Genomic DNA, 17,336 nt, shown 5'->3' with positions numbered 1-17,336 from the left:
AATGTCATTACTGAATAATTTCTTTTTACTTTGCAATTGAATCAAGTGATCTATGACGAAACAAATGTGGTTGTGAAATTATTTGATGCATTTTCTTCTCCTGCAATTGGTTCTATTACATTACCTATTGAGGTCCATAACAAATCCCTTGATGTGGACTTTGCTATTATTCCATCATCTGAACAATTTCGTGTGAAGCTAGGCTATCCTTGGCTATCTTCCATGAAAGCTATTGCTTCTCCTATTCACAAGTGTTTGAAATTTCCCCATAATGGTGAAGTTGTTACTGTCAATCATAGTCTCTTTAAACCAGCTGAAAGAACTTCTAGCATTCCTATTGATTACTTTTGGCCTAAACAATTCCAATCTCTTCCTCCGCGAAGTGATCATCTTTTTAAATCTTATCAAAAGTGGAAGAAAGATATGATCCTATCTCTAAGTGAACCTAGAACACCCAAACTTGACATTCCTATCGTTCTCGAGAAGGAAGTTCTTCCTTTGAAAGATAAAACTAATGTCTTTCCTCAAGAAGATTCCCAACCCATCCCTATGGATGTGACTATGCCTATGATTAATAAACTTCCTAAAAGTAGACCTATCCCTCCTCGTCATGATGGACTTGGTCTCCTTCCTAAACCAAATATTCCTCCCTTATATGGAGCAGTTCCTCCTCCTTCCTCTTATGGAGAGAAGAGACCTTCCTCTTCTCCTATTGTTCAACCTAAGAGACCACAACCTAAACACCCAAGTGAAAAGGATGAGAACATTCCTCCTCCTCAATCTTCACAACTTCCTACTAAGACTAGACGAAATCATTCTGCACATGAACGCCGACGAAAGCATCGTCTTAGAGCTCAGGCAGCTGCTTCTCAAACTTTGCAATCCCCAAAAACACCTTCAGCTAATATTATTCCATTTTCTCCTCAGCTGACGATTGAGCCGAAATCTCCTAAACATAGGATGCATGATGGTCTTGACCCTGTGCGAGTTAAAGATCCTATTTTTATAAATCTTGATGATGATATAGATGAAAATGTTATTCATGATGAAAATGTTACTCCTGTTCATTCTGATAGTGAATATGAATATGTTGATGTTAATAACCATCTATCTAACGAATTTTCTAAAGCACTTATCCTAGCTCCTAGACAAGAACACCGTGGCTTGGGATATGAACATAGCCCTTGTTTGGATCTTGTGATAGCTCCATCTGCTGTGTTGGATGTTCCTCCTCTAGCGTGTTTCCTACCTTCCCGAAATATTGATCAGCAAGATCGGGGGGTAGATGATGTGCTAGACTAGTTCATTAGCATAGCAGATTCTCTCCTCCTCTCTTGATCTCTTTTGTTACCTCTTCTATATGTTATTCTCATTCTTCTATTTGTTGTCCTTAGTGTTGTCTACTTGAGGATGATGCAAAGCATTGAGATCTCTTTTGGTCTCTCTCATGTTGACTCAAAAGACACATGTGTTCCCTTCTTCTAGGTGATCTTCCTTGATCGGGGAATGAAGAACAATTATGCATACATACATATGATACACATGAATTATCATACAGCATACTGACCCCGAGGAAAGCGAAGTCACCTTGTGCTTTGTGTTTTGTGTCTATTATCCTTGGGCTTATCTCACACTTGGGGGCTAAATCCTTGTGATAACGTGCTCCTTTCTCATTTCTTATATGTATCACTACCTTAAAGCAATCACCCCCGGTGAGGCGTGTGCGATTACTTTAACGTAGGGGGGCATACATCCCGTTCATATCTTTTCAAGATACTTAAAAATTTCTTGACAAATTTAGCTTTGCCTTGAAAATTTTTGATATCTTTCTTGCATGACTCATAGTGAGGGAACCTTACTACTGACAGTCATGGTTCTCCCTCATGATCTTCCCTTTTACTTTGTCAATCGAAGTCGTAAGATCCTTAGTCCACTGGGGGCTTGGTGTATCTTGCCTCCTTGACGTGGTGAAAGTCTTTCAATGTTGTTTCCTTGTACTTTACCGAAAGTATGAGCGTACGCTCATACTCCCGCTAAAGTGGGGGCTAAATGTAGCGTCCTAAAATTGTGACACTTGCAATTTAGACTGCATTTGGGTCTTCACGATGGCGATGCAACACGGAACCTGAATGGAGACCCCGAAACTTGTTCATGACATCAAAAACTGCATTTTTTAGCACCCTGGCCTGATCCTCCTTGCACCCTGCTGTCCCTGGAGGTGGGACCATGGCGCCCAGTGCCCTGGTCCTTCAAGACTAGGGCGCCTAGCACCCTGGTCCCTGGCCCTATTTTGGGCCCGGTCTCTTATGGGGCTTTGGGTCTTTAAGTTTGCAAATTGGAAAATATTATTTCCTGGTCGGCCCAAAGTTGGGAAAATCAGTCTATCAGCCCTAATTGACAAGTATATAAACTACATTTCCTCTCCCATTTGAGGAGGTCAGAAAAGAGAAAAAACATATGTGTACAAGACGTGGAAACGATATTCAAACATTCAAGCATTCAAGCATTCAAGCATTTCCTTCAAGCAATTGATCATTCTAAGTCTCCATTCAAGGCTAAGTGTTGCATTCAAGACAAGGATTCAACCATTGAAGAGGAGATCACATACCACATACAACATACAACATACAACAACATCTACGCCTTCGCATGTAAGAATACAAACATTCTTACAACAAGGTACTAGTACTTGTTTTACATTACAATCATTTACATTTACAACATTCTCATTTCTTGGTTAATTCCAAAACCGGGGTTTGACCTAAAGGAAAACCCCTCATCCCTAACCCCCCAATCGTCCTCTCTTTTCTGTGTGTAGGTTGCAGGTACGTGGCTGTAATTGAAGATCTGGAACCCTTGTGCAGAGACGAACAGATCCCCCTTCGTTTCGTGGATTTTTCGGAGGACCGTGTGCACGCCGGGCGCCATCGTCCCGTCAACTTTCGCTCAAATTTGCAGAACAGTACCGTCTCGACATTTTACTGCTAATTCCAGGTCCGCAGCTTCATCCCATAGCCCTATCTCTGTTTATAAGTGAATCTTTCTCACTTTTCATGCATTCCTAGTTCAATCTTCTATCAACATTCTTTACAAAAGAGGGTATCCTTGATGTCTTAACCCTTGAAACTCATTTAGAATCCAATCTTGCATTGTGTGGGATTGGATCTTGTGGGTTTCAACCCCTCTTTTGAATGTAAAGTCTCTCCTAAGTGAAAACCATCAACCCTAGTGATCTCCCTTCTCTCTCCTTGGAGTTGGGGAGGGGAGAACGAGTAGGGTTCGATTTTTCCGCTTTACAATTTGAAGAGATGTGAGCTAGTGAAAAATGATATACGTGTAGCTCAATTTATGAAAATGTTTTAGGAGAAACTAGTTTATGAGTACATAATGCATACACATAGAGCTCAATGGTTAGATGAGCAATTCAAGTTATGTAAGGACACATTTCCTCTTGGCACCATTGTCTCTATCGTTGATTTCGCTGAAAATTATACACTACAACCTCAAAATGAAGTGCAATCCATGTATTATCACTCTACACAAGTTTCTATTTTTGTACACATAGCATTCATGCATGCAAATGATAGCACAGAGGAGGATAGAAAGGTTGTAAGAGAGTATCACTTCTACATAAGTGATGATTGTACTCATTCATTAGAGTTTGTACAAGGATGCTTTAAAGTTTTCTATGATAGTTTAAGGGAAAGGAACATACGATACAACCGACACTTAATATGATCAGATAATTGCACCGCACAATTCAAGACTGCAAGGATGTTTTATTGGTTGACAAGGATGCATGTGACAAGTGTTGTACAATATTTTTGGAATTTCACTGAGGCTGGACATGGTAAGGGAGAGCACGATGGTGCAGGAGCATGTGTGAAAAGAGCTCTAGCTAGGGAAGAATTGAAGGACGAAGGTGGTGCTAAGTTGATAGATGCAGAAACAATTGTGCGATGGTGTATGATGGGTCCAAGTAATCCAGGTACGTCATTGGTTCGTAGATATTTTTGGTTGATCATGAGTTCAAATTCAAGTTCACTGGTAATTTATACAAGACAGATGGTATGTTTTTGCTCTTCATGCATGTAATGTTTGTGGGAAGAATGTGAATCACAAGAGTGGGTTGGCAAATGGTCTTGTAGACCATTGGTTCCCATTGATTCATATCAAATTCTCAAAGCACTACAATTGAGGCAAATGGAGACATTAGTGGATTTTGACCATGTATCCAACCTAGTGGTTTTAGGTGATTTTTTGAGTTAATTTTTTTGCAAGTATTCTTTTTGGTTCATTTTGTTGTTCATCATACTTTATTTTTGGTATTAATTAACACTTTGTAAAATGCAGGTCATGTGTATGCAGTTGTTGCAGAAGAGAGCAATGAAGAAGGAACAGATTACTATTTGTGTCAATGTGTTGAGCCAAAAAGAAAATTGACAACCACAATCATTGACAGAGAGGGTATTGAGTACCCAATAGGGTCTGTTGTCGTGACAGGAACATGGCTTCAAAGATACCCTATCAATAATTTTGATGTTTGGTTGTTCGAGGACTTTGAAACACACAGACATATTCTTTATTTCTCTAACCTTGTTGTTGCAACAAATATTCATTTGATTAAGTATCGTGGTAGACCTCATAACAAGATTTTATGGAGAGTTCGTGAATCTGACCACGAGGCAATACTTGACACAATATGGGTTAGAGTCGATCTTGAAGGCTCACTTGATTGATTCTACAGTTCAGAGTAGAATGATTTTGAGAATTTTGTATAAATCATCAACAAATTGTTCTATATTCATTTTTTGTATATATAAATGCCCATGAGCTGATTTTTACATGTTTAGGGGCATAATTTTGTATATTTAAATGGCAATGAGCTGATTTGTACATATGTACATGCCAAATTTTGTATTTTAAAATGGTGATGAGCTGAATCGCACATATTGTAATGCCAAATTTTGTATAAAAGCCCATGAGATGATTTGTATATTAAAATGCCGATAAGTTGAATTGCACATATTGTAATTCCAAATTTTGTATAATTTGACCATATTTAGAGGCAAATTTTTGAATAATATGTGACAATGTTTTCTAACTATTTTGTGTGTCAATGTTTTGTGACTATGTTTTGAGTATATTTGATGTGTCCCTGGTCAATCACGAGCATTCTTGATTCTTTTATAATCATGGAGAATTATTTGAGTCATTATCGGGTCATAGGGGTCATAGATTGAGACTAGATACAATTTAAGCAAAAATTGTCATTGTTGTCAAAAAAATTGTCAAAAAAGTTGTCAAGCAACTTCTACATTGAGTCGGTATGGTATGACTCTTGACGTTTTGACACTTTGGAATGCATGACAGGGGCATGCTTAGCATAAACGTGCCCACCTAGATGCGCTTGTGACGTCGGTTTGTGCACACGACAAACTGAATCAATTCTAGTCAATCTTGCAACTTTTCATTGCATGCAACTAACGGCTTTTACAGTAGGCAAAAAAATGCTAATAATTGAAAATGGCTTCAACTCGTCAAAAACTGAGATAGGCCATTGTAGAGGAGCCTCATGCGAGCCCATGGGTTCAAACAGATTGACCACATGTGTCCTAGATTTGAAGAAACAGTCCGTCAAATTTTGACTTTTTTTTGGACTCAGGGCACTTGAGAGATCGCACCGATACGGTATGACTCTCGATATTCTGGCACTTTGGGATGCATGATAGGGGCATGCATAGTGTAAACCTGCCCACCCGAATGCACTCGCGACCTTAGTTTGTGCACATGACGAACCGAATCAATTCTAGCCAATCTTGCAACTTTGCATTGCATGCAACTGACAGTTTTTGCAGCAAGCAAAAAATGCTAATAATTGAAAATGGCTTTGAGTTGTCAAAAACTGAGACAAGCCATTGTAGAGGAGCCTCACGGGACCCCACGGGTTCAAACAAATCAACCATATGTGTCCTGGATTTGAAGAAACAGTCCGTCAAATTTTGACAATTTTTTGGACTCAGGGCACTTGAGAGATTGCACCGTTACGGTATGACTCTCGACATTCTAGCGCTTTGGGATGCACGAAAGGGGCATGCCTAGCGTAAACCTGCCCACTCGGATGCACTCGTGACGTCAGTTTGTGCACATGATGAACCGAATCAATTCTAGCCAATCTTGCAACTTTGCATTACATGCAACTGACGGTTTTTGCAGTAGGCGAAAAAATGCTACCAATCGAAAATGGCTTTGACTAATCAAAAATTGAGATAGGCCATTGTAGAGGAGCCTCACACAACCCCACGGGTTCAAACGGATCGACCATATGTGTCTTGTATTTGAAGAAACAGTCCGTCAAATTTTGACAGTTTTTTGAACTCAGGGCACTTGAGAGATCGCACCGGTACGGTATGACTCTCGACGTTCTGACACTTTGGGATGCATGATAGGGCCATGCTTAGTGTAAAATTTCCCACTCGGACGCACTGGCAACATTGGTTTGTGCACACGATGAATCGAATCAATTCTAGCCAATCTTGCAACTTTGCATTGCATGCAACTGACGATTTTTGCAGCAGGCGAAAAAAATGATAATAATTGAAAATGGCTTCGAGTTGTCAAAAACCGCGATAAGCCATTATAGAGGATCCTCACGCGACCCCACGGGTTCAAACGGATCGACCATATGTGTCCTTGATTTGAAGAAATAGTCCGTCAAATTTTTACAATTTTTTGGACTCAGTGCACATGAGAGATCGCACCGGTATGGTATGACTCTCGACATTCTGATGCTTTGGGGTGCATGACAGGGGCATTCCTAGTGTAAAAATGCCCGCTTGGATGCGCTCGTGAATTCGGTTTGTGCACACGACGAACCAGATCAATTCTATCCAATCTTGCAACTTTGCATTGCATGCAACTGATGGTTTTTGCAGCAAGCCAAAAAATGCTACCAATTGAAAATGGACTTGATTTGTCAAAAACTTAGATAGGCCATTGTAGAGGAGCCTCACACGACCCCACGAGATCAAACGAATCGACCATATGTGTCCTGGATTTGAAGAAACAGTCCGTCAAATTTTGACAATTTTTTGGACTCAGGGCAATTGAGAGATCAAACCGGTACGGTATGACTCTCAACGTTCTGGCACTTTGGGATGCATGACAGGGGCATGCCTAGCATAAACCTGCCCACCCAAACACGCTCGGGACGTTGGTTTGTGCACATGATGAACAAAATTTGACCATTGCGAGCGTGAGGGTGCTCTCGCACCAAACACATTGTTGTTTATATTCATATTGTTGATTTTGGTTGTTTATATTCATATTGTTGATTACATATGCAAATATTAATTTAAATTTATAAAAGGGCAGCAACCAAATATAGCGAATACACAATAATGAACTGAATACAAGGAGTTTTGTAGGGTTAATTCAACATTTTAGAAATTTTATCAAATCATATTCCACGATTGCAATGTTTTATATTCATATTGTTGATTACATATGCAAATATTCATTTAAATTTATAAAAGGACAACCACAAAATACAACAAATACAAAATAATGAACTCATTACACATTTATTGGATCAAATATCGATATTTATATATATAAAAAAAGGCATGTCTGCCAAGTCAATACAATATTACAAAAATGTGGCATATGCCATGTCCAAATCGATATACAATAAAAATGTAGAATATATCTACATGTATTGGTCATTCTATGACCAAAACTAACACTATATGATCCTAAACTTGTGGTGGATCATCAAAATCAAGCCTCTTCGATGCAGTACGTGACTCTGTAGATGGCTGCAAAATCACAATTCAAAAGCCAAGTTAGAATTCTTTTGTAGAAAATAGTTCACAATTAACAACATAACTATGCATTTAACTTTAATTCCTTTGCAATTGAAATGTAGATTACCTCATCGGCTGATCTAGGAGCTAATGTCTTCGCTCTCCTCTCCTTGTCACTCTTAGGAGTTTTCTTGAAGACATACTTAAATAGATCCACTTTATGGCCGTACCGCGAAGGGGTCTATTGTAGATTAAATATACAATTAATATAATGTACTAACATAAATATATCAAAAACACTTAAAAGCTATAATATAGAGAACAATGACGTACCTATGCCTGAGATGCTTCTCCAATGGACTGAAGATGGCTCACCATCGATGCAGAAACTGTCACTATTACCTATACAAAAAATGTTCAAAGATTAAATACAATTAATATAATTATAAGTACTGAAGGTTAAAAACAATTAATTTTACATATCAAACAAAAGTGTACCGGGTCCTGAGATGCTTCTACAATGAAAGGAGGAGGGTTCACCATTGACAAAATAGGTATGGATGTTTCCTGTATGAAAAAATTATAAGATTACAATATATCACAAGTTCACATGTACGCGTGCATATAATCATGAAATCAAGAAAATAAAGTAGAGATACATACCTCCACCCTCTCTTGATCTGCGGGCAATCAGATGCATTCAACAAATCCACAAAGCTCAATGGCCGTTGTACATGTAAAATAGACAAAAAACACTAATCAATCTACAAACCCCAACTAATACTTGATTTCAAGATTTTCAAACAATTGTACAACTAAAAATGTGTTCAATTACCTTCTTCCCACGTTTTGGCGTCTTCGAGGAATTCTTTTTCTTAGAACGAGCCCTAGACGCGGAGGGGGTACCCTAAAAAAACAAAATTAACATGAGATATTAGTACAGATAATAAATTAAACATAATTTTAAAAATCTAAAATGAACTGACTTGCATATTCCATCAAAACAATACATAAAAAGAGTTGTACAAAATATGATACCGTATAGCCTTGTAGGCCAAAATCGATCATTGAGAGCATGATGTCATCAATCTAGGACATTTTGTCCCCTGTCAACACCTACAAACCAGAAATTGGACCAAGCATTAAAGATAGTTAGTATATATTGTATTTTTTTGAATTCAAAGTGTACTATTCTATTTTAACATGTTACAAAATTTATACCTCAGGCATCAAAGCTACAGCTATAGTAACTAGGGGAGGTGTATGGGATACCGCTACTGCATCTTGAAATGCATATTTTTTGTCTCAATTTAAATTGATGTATAAATAAATTTTTATTTATGTAATCACAAATTTAAAATCACTGACAAATAAAATTTTATGAATTCAAATCAACACACCTGTGTCTGTGGCTCATGGGAAAACACCATGTCCATCAACTCATCTGTCAACGCGACATCCTCAACCGTGTGAGCCTGACATCTACAACCGTAAATCGTGCATAGATGATATGAGGATCCATTTGCACTGGCTGCATCATCTATCCCTGAGCATATCCTCGAGCAACTGACACACAATGCTAGATGGGCTCTCTGTCGCCCTCTAATGGCTCATCATCCAATACAATAGGGTGTGCTAATGACGTCCCATGTTGGATGATGGCACCAGTCAACGTTGTGGCGGCCTGAAGAGTCTGTAGCTCCATCGACTCTTTCATCTCTAATGGGACAACCTGATGCACCTTGGGTTTGGGTGCTAGGGGGCGGCGACTCTCCGCGGGTAATTCCCTATGGGCTCTAGGTCTATCTTGGGCAGAGCCACCACCTCTACCATGAAACTCTCTCATGTCAAAATAGTTTGGCCACACATTGAGCACAAACTCACAATATATTTTTCACAAAAAATATAATGGCACCTCATAATTATTACAAGGTGGATCCTCAAAGACCATCCACCACCTCTGCCAAAAAAGATTCTTCATCTGCACATTGGTACACCAATGTATGGGAAATCTCTTTGCATTAAGAGGTAATGACTGACTAGTTTTGGGATCAACAAAAAGGGCACATATTTGTTGTTTAGTAATATTTTTGTTTTTTACTCCATTGTATGATAGCCCATTGGCATAGAATTGACGACACCTATCCCTAAAGCTTCCCCATTTGGTAATTTCTATGAAAACAGCTATGGCATCACTAGCTAATGTTTCTAGGCTAGTGGCGAGGGATTGATGATGGTCAAGTTCAAAAGTTTTCAATTTAACAATCAGTTTATTGATTTTAGACGTATTTTGTCCTAACTGATTAATTAATTCTTCCTATGTTTCAGGTGTGCGGTCAAAAGGAGGAATTTGGGGTTGTTCTTGTGTGTTTTTAGGAGGTGCATTTGGTTGTTCTTGTGGGTTTTCAGGAGGTGCATTTGGTTGTTCTTGTTCTGGATTAGAAGAATTTGGTTTTTGAAACAAAAAATAAAAAAACCTAATCAAAATTAATGAAATTAAATTCAAAATATAAAACAAATTGCATAAATCCGAAAAAAAAGACAAAAATAAACAAAAACTAACCTTGATCCATAGCTTGGAGGACAATTCTAGCACCCTGTTCGTGGTTTAGGAGAGGAAATGGAGAAAAAACGAAGTTAAAAACACGTTATTCATGGGTAAATGAGACCTAGTTTTTTTTTAAAAGCTTTTTTTACCAGGCACTGTGTATGTGGTTTTATTTGGATTATTAGTGCGTGCGCGCTCATTTTCCTATGAGCAGCACGTACGGGCTCATTTTCCTAATCATAGCACGTACGTGCTCATTTTTCTAAAAGAAGTGCGTATGTGCTATCTTCTCTAGGCTCGAGAAGAACAAACCTAAGTGCGTATGCAAGAATTTCAAATTTTAAAACTACATATGCGTTGCTTGTTTTTCCATGTTTTTTTTAGGTGGTGTCCACTTTTCTGACAACCATCTTTGTGCACACACCCTTTTAGATCATAAAATATCCATCTCTTCTCTCATTTACTCATGTAAGACCTTGTAAGGCTATTCTTTTGGATTCGCACACATTTGTGTGAAGTTGTAGGAGTAATTATGAAATATACTAAGAATAAGTTAGAGTGTGACTAAATACTGAATTATCATATTATATAGCTAATAAAATTCTTTATGTTTGGTAATTCTAGAGTTTGAATAAATCTTTTATGTATATGGATGGTGATAAGGGATTCTATGTGAAGCTAGAAATCTAAATATCACTCCAAGACTATTTTATCTTAAGGTTATTAAGAGACTTTTTCAATAGAATGTAGCTTAGAAGGATCGAGATGCTTGGGTAGAAAATGACACCTCTAATAGAAGCACCCCATTCAATGGACAAAACTAAAGCATTTTAGAAAAATTTTTATGTTTTCTCCATGAGTGAATTAAATCCATTTGACAATGCATAAGATTGGTATTTATAATTTGAATTAACATTGACATATAGGTTCAAATGAGGCATTTTTGTTTGCAAAAAGTTTGAGAGAATAATCTTAAAGTAAATTTTACTAGTTTTTTTGGTCTTAGGGATCTTAAGAGACTTTGCTAGTATAATGTAGCCTAAATGGATCATAATGCTTGGGAAACAAAACTAAACCTCTAGTACTAGTATTAGGTACCCATTAAAATAATCAAATGACTAATATTTTCAAACTGTAGCGTCCTAAAATTGCACCCCTTTGCAATTTTGACCGTATTTGGCTCCTTACCTTAGCATTTGTGCCCCTTGGCCTGCTTGGGACCTAATTATGCTCATTCCCCTTCTATATTGAATCATTTTTTCACATTTTCTATTCATAAGGCACTTGCTCCTTGCCCCAAAATAGGACAGGACCAGAGTGTGGTGCCTTGGTCCTCAATAGGACCATGGCACCACGCAATGGTCCTCCTTATTTTTGGGGCCCCTTTAACCTATTTTCACATTTCAAATGTGAGCAAGAATTCCCTCCCCGTGTTGGTTCATGTCAAAAAATTAATCAATTTTCCCTACGGGCAAGTATAGAGGATTTCCCCTCTCATTTGAATAATCTAAGACACCTATCAAGAAATCTGGCAATCACATGAGATCAAGCATTCAAACATTCAAGAGTAATTGAGCATTTTTAGTCTTCCTTCAAGATTCAGAGCAGCGATAAGGTCAAGATTCGAGCATTGAAGTGGAGATCTATACCATATTTCATGAAACCCCAATTCCATATGGAGGCAAGAAAAACTTCACAAGGAGGTATCATCATTCCATTTTTAGTCATAATTCAGCATCTCCCTCAAAAGGAGAACCTTTCATTACAGTCATTTCAATTAAATCTATTTCAATTTCATGGTTAATTCCAAAAATGGGGTTTGACCTAAGGCAAGCCCCTATTCCCAACCTTTTCCCCCTTCTTTCTCTGTATAGGAAATAGGTACAGAGCTCTACTTCTCATAATAAGATTCATTCACAACAATGAATCAATGCTTTTCGAGACGCAAAAATTTTAGAGGACCGTGGTGCCGCGTCTTGGTCCCGAATTTTTATGAACTTTTTTGAGGGTTAGATCTGACTCGGCTTATGCTGCTCAATTCCAGGTGCCCAACTCAATCCCGCATCGATAACTCATTGTTTTCTCATTTCTATCTTTATTTTTCAGCACTTTACCTTAAATCAGCGTTTCAACTTACAAAAGAGGGAAAAAAAATTTAGTAATCAAATTAATCCATTCAGTATTCAGTCCTTATTTTATTTGTGATTGAATCTAGTAGATTCCCTTCCCTCTTTTGAATGTAAAGGCTCCAAGTGAAATTGATTTGGTGATTTCTCCCTTCTATGTTGCAAATTGCCAAATCCAATTTTCCCCTTTACACAAACAAAATTTAAAACAATATATAATTGACCAAGACAATCAAATGGCCCTATAATTATTGAGCTAAAATTCATAATTTTAATAAAAAAGTGTTTGGATCCAAAGAAATAAAATAATGCTGTTTAGTTCTACATTCGATGAAGATTCCTTAGTATTTAGTTCACTTAAATTTCTCTAATGCACACTTCTATGTCATTTGTTTTTGTTCCTAATGTTTTGGTTTAGTTTCACACCTATGAAACTAATCTAAACTAGCTTGTAGATCTAATGCATGTAAATAGGGTTTGTATAGAAATCGATATCCAAAACTTGCATGCCTTGATGTTGGATCTTATATTAAAAAATAGTTAGTGTCGATAGACACTAGATTTAGGAGTTTTCTAAGATAGGAAGGTTCTTCTTTGGTAAAAGGTTTGTTGCTAATTCAATGATTTGGTAATAAGGTTGAAAGATAACAAGTTAATATGTAATTATGCATAAGATGTTGATACAAGTTGGAAATTTTACAATTATACTCTAACTATTGGTTGCTCTATTGAATTTTGAATGGATTCTTATATATATATATATGTATATGAATTAGGATTTTTCCTTATATATAATGCCAAAATACACAAGATAATAAATTTTGTGCGCAAGTAAGCTTATAATAGCTAGTTGGAGGGATCTGAATTTGGCCTAGATTCAAATTAGAAATTTCAAGTTATGAGATCATTTTTTCATATATGTGAAACAACAAAAGTTAACTCCATGCATGCAAATTCAATCCAAAGTAATAAATGGATAAAAAAATATAAAACTATTCTTACAAAAATACAAATAAAATCAAACCAGACTTACATTATTTACCATTTTTTAATACTAAAATATACTACTTATGTACTAATCCTTATATTATAAATAAATTAATAAAAAATGAATCCACAAGGAACAAAAGAAATGAAAGTATAAATTTTTTATTATTACAAATATACTAAATATATTAACGACGTTTAGAATTGAGAAAAAATAATGATGATGATTGAAAACCCTCTCTAAATTTTGAGTTAAGGTGTACACTTTTTACTTCTCTTTATATTAAGAAAGTTTACTCAATCAATGACATCATATTTCCACAATATATTATATCCATAGTTTGCAATTTCTGAATTCGATTGTGTAAATTTTTTTGCATCAAATATACATCTCATTCTTCGCATAATTTGAACATTTCAATCCATACTTCCAATTTCATTTTAATCGAATAAATCCCTCAACATAGAAGATGGATATACTAGTATTTACTTTAATCTTTTGAAAAGGACAGGAAGGGTTGGTCGTCCATAGGTATCTGACTTTTTTATTTCTTTGCAGATGTAGTGGTGCTGATCTATTTGATTATTTTAGTTCTTCTATTCTGCATCTAGAGCTTCAGAACCAATAAAGTTGGGTGTATGTTCGGCCCTGCAATATTACTATGGTTTTTTCTTATTGGGTCCGTCGGCATCTACAACTTCGCTAAACATGACAATGTTGTTTTGCATGCCTTCAATCCCATGTGCATCGTTGACTACTTTAAAAGAAATTGTAAAAAAGGCTGGCTCTTCCTGGGAGGAGTTGTTCTATGCATTAAATGTATGTAAAATCATACCCACTTTTTATTTTATCAGTAAATATGATCGTGTATACAGAGTTAATTGATTGCAAAAATTATCATGCAGGAACTGAGGCCATGTTTGCAGACTTGGGTCATTTTTCAGTTCGATCTATTCAGGTGAGTACCACCTTTGACAGATGTACAAGCTCTGTTCAAGAATTGAATTTTAAGTTCACATAAACTAACTTACACTTGTGATAAAATTGTTCAGATTGCACTTACTGGAGTAGTTTATCCATGTTTGATCTGTGCCTATGTGAGTCAAGTTGCATACCTTCGAAGATTTCCAGAAAATGTATCAGACAGTTTTTAAAAGTGAATTCCAGGTAAAGTATTGCATCATTGCTTCCACAGTCCACTCACAGATGGAGAAAGCTAAATTGGCAGAAGCAGCAACTATGAATTATATGATGAATGAGACATTGAAATATATGGTTTTTATATGATTTAGATACTCTATGCCTGCCCATGTTTGCTATCGCTATTTTGTCTTCAATTATTGCAAGTTAGTCAATGATATCGGCTACATTTACCATAGTAAAGCAATCCATGTCAATGGGGTGCTTTCCTCAAGTTACAATCATCCACACATCTCTGAAATATGAAGGGCAGGTGTACATCCCTGAGATCAACTACATTCTCATGGTTCCGTGTGTAATTGTCACCACTTCTTTCAAAGACACAACAAAAATTGGCAATGCCTATGGTAGACAGTCCTATAACAACACCTTTTTAGGATTTAATGAAGATTTCATACTTAATAGAAATTAAGTAAGAAGTTTCTAATTTGGCATGTTGGTGCAGGCATAGCTGTGGTTGTAGCGATGGTAGTGACCTTAGCCTTCCTCGCTCTCATAATGCTCATGATATGGCAGACGGTTGTTACTGGTGGGCGCTTATGTGGTCGTATTTGGAACAATAGAACTTATCTTCTTCTTAGCATTGCTCTGGAAGTTTACAGAAGGAGGGTACCTGCCTTTATCTTTTGTATCTGTATTATTATTTGTAATGTACGTATGGCACTATGTACATGCAAGGAGATATGAATACGAGGTGGAGCGAAAAATGTCGGCGGATTACGTGACAAGCCTTGGTAGAAGATTGGGTGTGAATAGAGATGCAGGCATGGGGCTCCTCTACACAGAATTAGCACAGGGGATTCCTGCTATATTTTCACAATTCATAACAAACCTCCCAGCCTTGCATTCTGTAGTTGTATTCGTGTGTTTCAAGTTTAATGTTGTCTTACTGAAAGCATTGTTTCCTGATTATAAATACCCCGTAGAATCTGATCTTCCAAGCCCGTATAGCTGATATGGGAATAGCGCTGGAATTGGAAGCCATGGTTGTTGGAGCTCAAGTAATCTCACAATTTCTTCTTTCTCTAATTCTTTTGCATGTATGTTAGCCGCATAATATGCTCTGCAAGTGCAATAGATACCATAACAAAAAAAATTGAGTTTTCATATATTTCATTATTAGTAGTTTTTTTTTAGCAAGTTGAACACTTTGAAATTCAAATTTTGTAATTGGTAAAAACGGCAAAAACATATGTAATATGAAAAATAAGAAAATGAGTATGTTATTATCAAACCAGTCCATGTAAAGATTTAGATTAAGGCAAGCTAGACAGAGAGATTGACTTTTTGTTTTTTTTGGTTTCTAAGGAGAACCCTCATGCATCAAGTGTTCTCAGAAAAGCTGGACAGATGAAAAACGCCCAAGATATGAACATTGAGAAACTAAACGAAGAGTTGAGTCAAATGCAAAGTTCTCATTTAAGTCAAATGCAAAGTTATATGGCAGAGATCGAATGGTATAAAGAATGTTGTAAGAGGCGCTATAGCTACTATGATTCTTTCAAACACCACATGGAACAACAAGATCAACATGTAAATTTGGTTCATATAAAATTGAAAATTGTTGAAGAGGAGGAGAAGCATCTATTATCAAGTTATTTCAGATGCCAAAATAAATGGATCAATGCTGGCACGGCATATAAAAGGCTTGTATCATAAAACTAATTTTTGTAGCATATAGAAGACTTGGCAATTATAAACCTATTTTTTGTATCATCCTACTTGTTTAATGAATACTTATCAATATATTCACTCTCAAGCTTTTCCTTAAGAACATGAGGAGTTGGTTGTTTTTTAAATAATTATCAATTTTGTTAAGGAAATCAAGCCTGTTTTATTGGATGAAGTTAGTTTGTTATGGTATTTTGTTCAGTGTTTTGTAAGAGATTAAATATAATTACTTTGAATATTGTATTACTATTTGAAAACATTTTGATTGAAAACTACACAAAAAATATTTAAAATAAATAGTTTTTTTTTAGTATATTTTGATTGAAAACCACACAACAAATATTTAAATAAATTGTTTATTTTTTTAATACCTTTTTTATGTTGTCTCTAGAGAGACAATAGTTGAGATCTTAAGACATATTGTCTCTCGAGGGACAATATGGTTTTAATTCAAACTATTGTCTCTCTAGAGACAATATATCTTTAAATGCCAACATTTGTCTCTAAAGAGACAAATGTGAAGTTGTCTCTAAAGAGACAAATGTGAAATTATCTCTACAAAGACAAAAATATTTTTGTTTTATATTGTCTTCATAGAGACAAATTTTTAAGACGATAATTTGAGACACTCAATTAAAGACGATATTTAAGACAATTTATATAACTTTTTTTTTGTCTCAAGTTAAGACAATTTGCTCAAATATTGTCTTAAAACACCCCCCTATGTAGTAGTGTTTGGACAATCTAAGACATCTATCAAGCAATCCGACAATCACATGAGATCAAACATTCAAACATTCAAGAGTAATTGAGCATTTTTAGTCTTCCTTCAAGTCTTGGAGCAGAGATAAGGTCAAGATTCAAGCATTGAAGTGGAGATCTATATCCTATTTCATGAAACCCTAATGCCATGTGGATACAAGCAAAACTTCACAAGGAGGTATCATCATTCAATGTGTAGTCATAATTCAGTATCTCCCTCAAAAGGAGAACCTTTC

General features: G+C 36.3%; 1 pseudogene; it reads left to right on the top strand.

Annotated features, from left to right (window-relative positions):
- The window catches only part of LOC131048571 (potassium transporter 5-like), a 56,703-nt pseudogene extending 41,081 nt beyond the window's left edge, over positions 1-15,622 (top strand).
- The last annotated feature ends 1,714 nt before the right edge of the window (positions 15,623-17,336 follow it).

The sequence above is a fragment of the Cryptomeria japonica genome, chromosome 3, assembly GCF_030272615.1.
Source record: "Cryptomeria japonica chromosome 3, Sugi_1.0, whole genome shotgun sequence".
Classification (NCBI taxonomy): domain Eukaryota; kingdom Viridiplantae; phylum Streptophyta; class Pinopsida; order Cupressales; family Cupressaceae; genus Cryptomeria; species Cryptomeria japonica.
Note: the sequence above shows the minus strand (reverse complement) of the source record. Positions and strands in the feature narration are given on the sequence as shown.